Below are 6073 nucleotides of genomic sequence, written 5' to 3' on the forward strand. Positions count from 1 at the left end.
CAAACAAACGACAATTGTTTGTGTGTCTGTGTGTGTTTGTGCGTGTGCATGTGTGTGTGTGTGTACATATATACATATACACATACACACGCACATACATGCATAGAGTTGTGTGCTCATATGTACATATATGCGTATATACAATTATATATAAAAAAATAAACTAAGCATAACATTGCTATGCTGATGATGACATTCAGCACTACCTCTCCTTTACTCAGTAAAAATGGTGAGTTTGTATTATTTTGCTGCACACACAAACACACACACTCACGCACACACACACACACACACATATATATATATATATATATATATATATATATATATATATATATATTACATTCAAACACACATGTAAATGCACATTCACACACTTTCACACACAAACATATATCTATATAACTACTATAAAGAATTGGCCAGCCTGCTAAGACTGAACTACAAAAAGTTTAATTCAAAATATGACAATAAGCATCTAGCACACACTGCAAAGGCAAGCTAAGAGTGGAGCATAAACAAATGGAAAAATATAAACTCAGAATCACCAGAAGCCATGTGTTAGGTATGCAATTAAGTACCACTGTCTTACAAATTGATAATGAAACCATTTATTAACCACTGTCTTACAAATTGATAATGAAACCATTTATTAGAAATAAACGGAAAATATTATCATCACTGGATCATTATCTAAGGGCCTGTGCAGCAATATATTTCACTAGGAAACCTATTTCAGGGTCACTACAGCTTATTATTCAGTTGACATCACATTTACAGCTATTATTCCTCTCAGCCATCACCACCTGATGTGCAATGCTTAAAGATGTCTAACAGAGCATGAGACACATAAACCAGAAACTGCAATTACTAAGCATTACAACTCAAGCAAGAGCTGTGAATTAATGAAGTGGATAAGGTACACAGGGGAGGGTGTGACAGACAGAAGCACTGCATCCAAGCAGAATAGCATAGTGAGGAAAAAAATCTAGTTAGTTACAGTTTGCAGTCTTACAGGCATCATTCATACTGATAAACATGCCTGACGATGAAGGGGGAGGGGGTTGCAAAATACTTGGCAGCCTCAAAGGGCGTAGTGGTAAAGATTGACGAATATGAATCCACTACACTGCAAGCAAGGACGTAGATGCATACCAGTTACTCCACAGCAAAGATATTAAAGAAGCACATGTGCATGTCCAATTACAGAAAGTAAGTACACCATGCGAGTATGGAACATGTTAAGATACAACTGATAGGAATATAAATAGTAGAAGGAAAACGGAAGGAGCAGGCAGGATACATGACTAACATGAAAATGTTAGGACAGAGATTGAGAGAGAGAGTCTGGCACAGAACTGAGAGGAGAAAGGTAAGCAATTTAAGTCACAGTGAGGCAAACAACTAAAATAAGATAATCCAGATTGCAAAATGTACTGCCACGGTGATGATCACCACAGAAAGCAAAAGGAGCATGTGTCAAACAGACTGACAGCATATTAAGAGTAATACTGCATGGAAGCACAAAAATGTAATTTGTTCAGTGCAGGCAAAAGTACATAACAAACAGATGGAATAATACAGATTCATCAAAGACTACAAATGACAGCATTTCAGATGTGGGAAGCATGCTATATGCCACTACAGCACACACAAACAGAGAACTATCAATAAACATTCTACATGCAAATATATCACATATAGATAAAGAACTATCAAATGGGTGCATTACAATATTGCATAAACACAATCCTGTGAAAGTTGGAAATGTGAGTTATGTTTACAGTAAGTAAGGTCTTTCAGCTTTTCCCGGTTAGGGGTCGCCACAGGGGAACTCCGGTCCGCTAATGATTGGCAGTAGATTTTTACGTGCTGGCTTGCCGGGCCTAATGCACAACCTTCAACGAAGGAATGCCCATTCACGCATGTCGCCACACAGAAGACGCTCTAACTGAGAATCGAACAGGCAACGTCTAACTGTGAGGCGACAACGCTACCGCAGCACCACCACCGCAGTCTGAGTTATGTTTACAGTATCATATGAAAACACTGTGCTGCAATGTAGAAAATGTCCAAAAAACAAATGTTAATCCACAACATATATATATATATATATATATATATATATATATATATACATACATATATATGGCACAGTTCATTGATGTACAGAAGATATATCACTGTAGTTTCATGGTGCAGCAAATGTTTTACAGGCACAGGACTTAGAGCTTACACTGACCAAGATAACTTTCTCTATGTAAGTAACCTGGGAACACTGGTAGAGTAGGACCTGGATAGGGCAAATGCAATAATACTTTCATGTGCTCATCTGTGACATACTGCTAGCACAAATGGCAAAATTATAACCATTTTTTCCTGATAAATTATGTGTCTAGAGCTTATGACCCTTCCCATGCAGAATGTAGGAACCTGTACTTGGATAAAACCAAATCTGGATAGGCTGGACTTGCTACTGTAAACTGTAATTAAGAAAAGTGAAAATACCAACCTATAGACTGCACTTACTGCTTATGAACTCTATTTAACATAATTTCCAAAAGAATGGCAGTGTCACAGTTCATTGGTAAAGCACAGCAAACATGAACAGCAGAGGAAATATGTTTACAGCATTAGTAATGTTTATGTAGTAAAAACAGCTGGATCTCTAAGTTCTTTCTCACTTGCAGTGACATTATCATCAATTATTTATTTATTTATTACAGTTGATGACCGGGGAGGTCCACTGGGCCAGAGAGCCCATTTTCAGTGGAGGTCTGGGGAGAAAAGCTCCACAGTACAATGTTACATCCCAATGAAAATACAAATAAAAAATACAAAAAATACAAAAACTTAAAATACAAAGAAAAAATATATATATATATATATATATATATATATATATTTTTTTTTTTCATCAAATGATAAGTCAATGAATGACAGAAAAAGCACAGACATCAGGAGTGACAGATGGTGCCCTAATTTCTATGCATCTTGCAGTAACTTTGTTACCCAAATAGTAATACAATCTCAGGATGACAGAACCATAGACGATTTGGAGCAACTGCTCCTTCCTTTCTCAGAGTCTATTTATGTTAATAAAGAGTATAATAAATAAAGATGGAGGACAATGTAATCAAGTAGAGGGTGCAACTGATAATGATGACTTGTTGCACAGTAATGTTTGTGCATCAAAAACACATGTAGTTATGGATAACTGTGTGAAAAAGTCACATGGAAGTTATAATTAAGAAATGTGGAAATGCCAGCCTATGGGGATCAAAAATATGGAGCATCTGGAAAATAGAACAGCAAGACTTTGAGTACTGACAACCTGAATGGGCTCTTCCAATCCTGTATAGGTCACAAGGCAGACTCCACTAAAAATCAAAGTGTGTGTGTGTGTGTGTGTGTGTGTGTGTGTGTGTGTGTGTGTGTGTGTGTGTGTGTGTGTGTGTGTGTGTGTGTGCGTGCGTGCGTGCGTGTCTCCGGCTGTATCTTTGGAGTAGATGGCTTCTTTAAGACACAGCATTTTTAGCAATATTGCAGCTGTTCTAAGGAGAATCCTTCATGGATGTTTGTTATGCAAGTAACTGTTAAGTAATACTTTTACCTTACAAGACAGGACTTTGCATCCTTGAACAACAAGAGGGTATGACTATTTTGATATCAATTGTAAAAGCCCTAGGCTCTCAAACACATTTTGGAAAACATATGTATATTAAATATATGATTCCACTGGACTGCTTTCATTTTTATGCTTTTCATTTCACACAACTGATCTGGAAAAAATTATGCAATGTTTCTTTATAAATAAAGACTATGACTGATTTACTGTTGCAGGGTGGCTTTGACAGAGCTGTCAAATGCTGCAAATTTCAAAACCAGCAGCAGATGACTTCATATTCTTGGAATGCGGGAATGAAGTGAAATTAAATCTAGTTAATTGAAACTATATCACCTTAGTATTTTTCTCTACTGGTAAAGGCAAAGATACTTCTTGTATTTCTCATAAACCAGAATTTGCTAAAAAGGAGATTCCCATTTAATCCCCTCTCCATCTCATGGTGCCTTTAAGCTATCAGTAGGGAAGTGAAAGTCAAGGAATTTCAGTGATCATCCAACACATTAAAGGACTGACCTGAATGCACAGCTATTTTTTCCCATGTTTGCCAGAAAGATCGATGCAATGCCTGCTAAGTGATGCCCAGTGTGAGTACATACTCCTATTATTCAACATGAATACATCATAAACCTGGCTACAGGGGATATTATTCTGACTACCTTTGAGTTAAGTTTTATGAAATTTCTATATGCAACAATACAGACAGGTTGGCAGAAAAAGGATTTGCCTTCATGGTTTGATAAAAGAGGGGAGACAGTGTAAACCCCGGGCTCTGGTACCAGAAACTAGCACCATGCAAGACCCCAAGGGAATCAAAACAGTCTTATCAAGTGCAAACAGGTTTTATTGGTTTGTGCAAGTTTAACAACATGGTGCAGACAATGATGCAGCATGTTATTTGTGATGCAGGGGCCTTCCTGATGAATACAGCACTGCAGAACTCTTGAAAAATGTCTACACTTGCAAGGAAGTAGACAGTGAGATTACAGACAAGGAAAGCAAGTTAAAACTAGCAGTTCTGCCATATCAGCTACATTTCAAGGAACCTGTTCCATAGTACATTAAGCAAATTACACATTTGTCAAAATAGACTGGGGACTACCCATGCCTTACAGCTAAAGATATCAAACTCCCTTCATCAGCATGTCAGCTGCATCCAAAATGTGTAAGATAGCAGTTTATAAAGAAGGAGCCAGATTTCAAGGTTGAAGTACGATCAACACTGCAACACCCAGAAGCTCCTGTGCATACTGCTGGTTTTCATGTACCCTTTAAGGCTAATAATAAAGATCTTTCAAAGGTTAAAAAACTTGAACCTTCAGAGTCCAAAAACATCATCCATCTGAGTGAAGAAGCAAACTTCAACACTTTTTAATTGTGGAGAACCCCATTGCCAAGTAATGAAGTTGATTTAGAAGAACTGCTGAGTGCTACAGAAATGGCCACTAGGATAGCAGATAGCTCAGCAGTTGCAGAGAGGAGCAAGGAAGATCACGCTTATACCAATGGGCCAGAGGAAAAGGCTTCAGATACTTCAAGTGATGGTGGTGGTAATGATGAAGATGGTGATGATGAGGATTGGATAACCTTGAGCAAGAAATTTATAAAGATCTGGGAAACACAAAGGCTCCTATGAATGTTGTTGTTGGCTGTCTGTCCATTGCCTTTTCAAAGCAGAATGCTCTTATACAAATGGGACACCACACCCTTTCACTTAATGGGATAGTGACCCGTCAAGCAAGAAGCAATGCTCTGCACTGCCATGCTTGTTTTAGGAATATGGCCAATATGAATAGGGTCTTTTGTCCAAAGTGTGGGAGCAATACATTGAAGAAGGTGGCAGTAACTGCTAAAAAATATGGCAGTCTTCAGATGCATTTTTCTTGCAATGCAAAAGTGCTAAATCCATGAGGACTAAAGTACTCTCTCATTATCGAAGGGTGGAAAACATGCCAATAACCCTCACTTGGTAGAAGTTCAGAATTTTCCACAGCAAAGGCTGCCCAAGAAAGGCAAACAAAAAACTAATGTTTTGGAACCAGACTATATGCAGGTGGTTCTCCATTTATTGAAAATGACATTTTCAGCAGAGCTGCAAACCTTCAGATTCACAATAGCAACTGTGAAGCAGGATGCGAGAGAATGTATCCAAATATTGTGTCCAAAACATTTGTGAAGAGATGAAGTATCCTGACAAAAGGATTATTACATTTCACATGATTTTCTTATTTACTACAGCTATAAAATACAGTTACATATTTTAAAAATTGCAAATAGTTAAAAGTCTGAAGTTTTCTTAAAACAAATCTTTGGATTAGTGGATCTTTGCAGATCACTGCAATGCCATGCACACTGTAGCTAAATAAAGAATCTTGAGGTGCCTGAAAAAAAAAAAAAAAAAAAGAAAGAAAATAATTCATCTTTGCCTGTGGCACAAGGTACAGTAAC

General features: G+C 37.5%; 1 pseudogene; it reads left to right on the forward strand.

The window, feature by feature from the left end:
- Positions 1-4494: 4494 nt before the first annotated feature.
- Positions 4495-5809, forward strand: LOC122787232 (annotated as a pseudogene).
- Positions 5810-6073: the final 264 nt, after the last annotated feature.

The sequence above is a fragment of the Protopterus annectens genome, chromosome 13.part0, assembly GCF_019279795.1.
Source record: "Protopterus annectens isolate FY-2018-M chromosome 13.part0, PAN1.0, whole genome shotgun sequence".
NCBI classification, from domain to species: Eukaryota; Metazoa; Chordata; order Ceratodontiformes; family Protopteridae; genus Protopterus; species Protopterus annectens.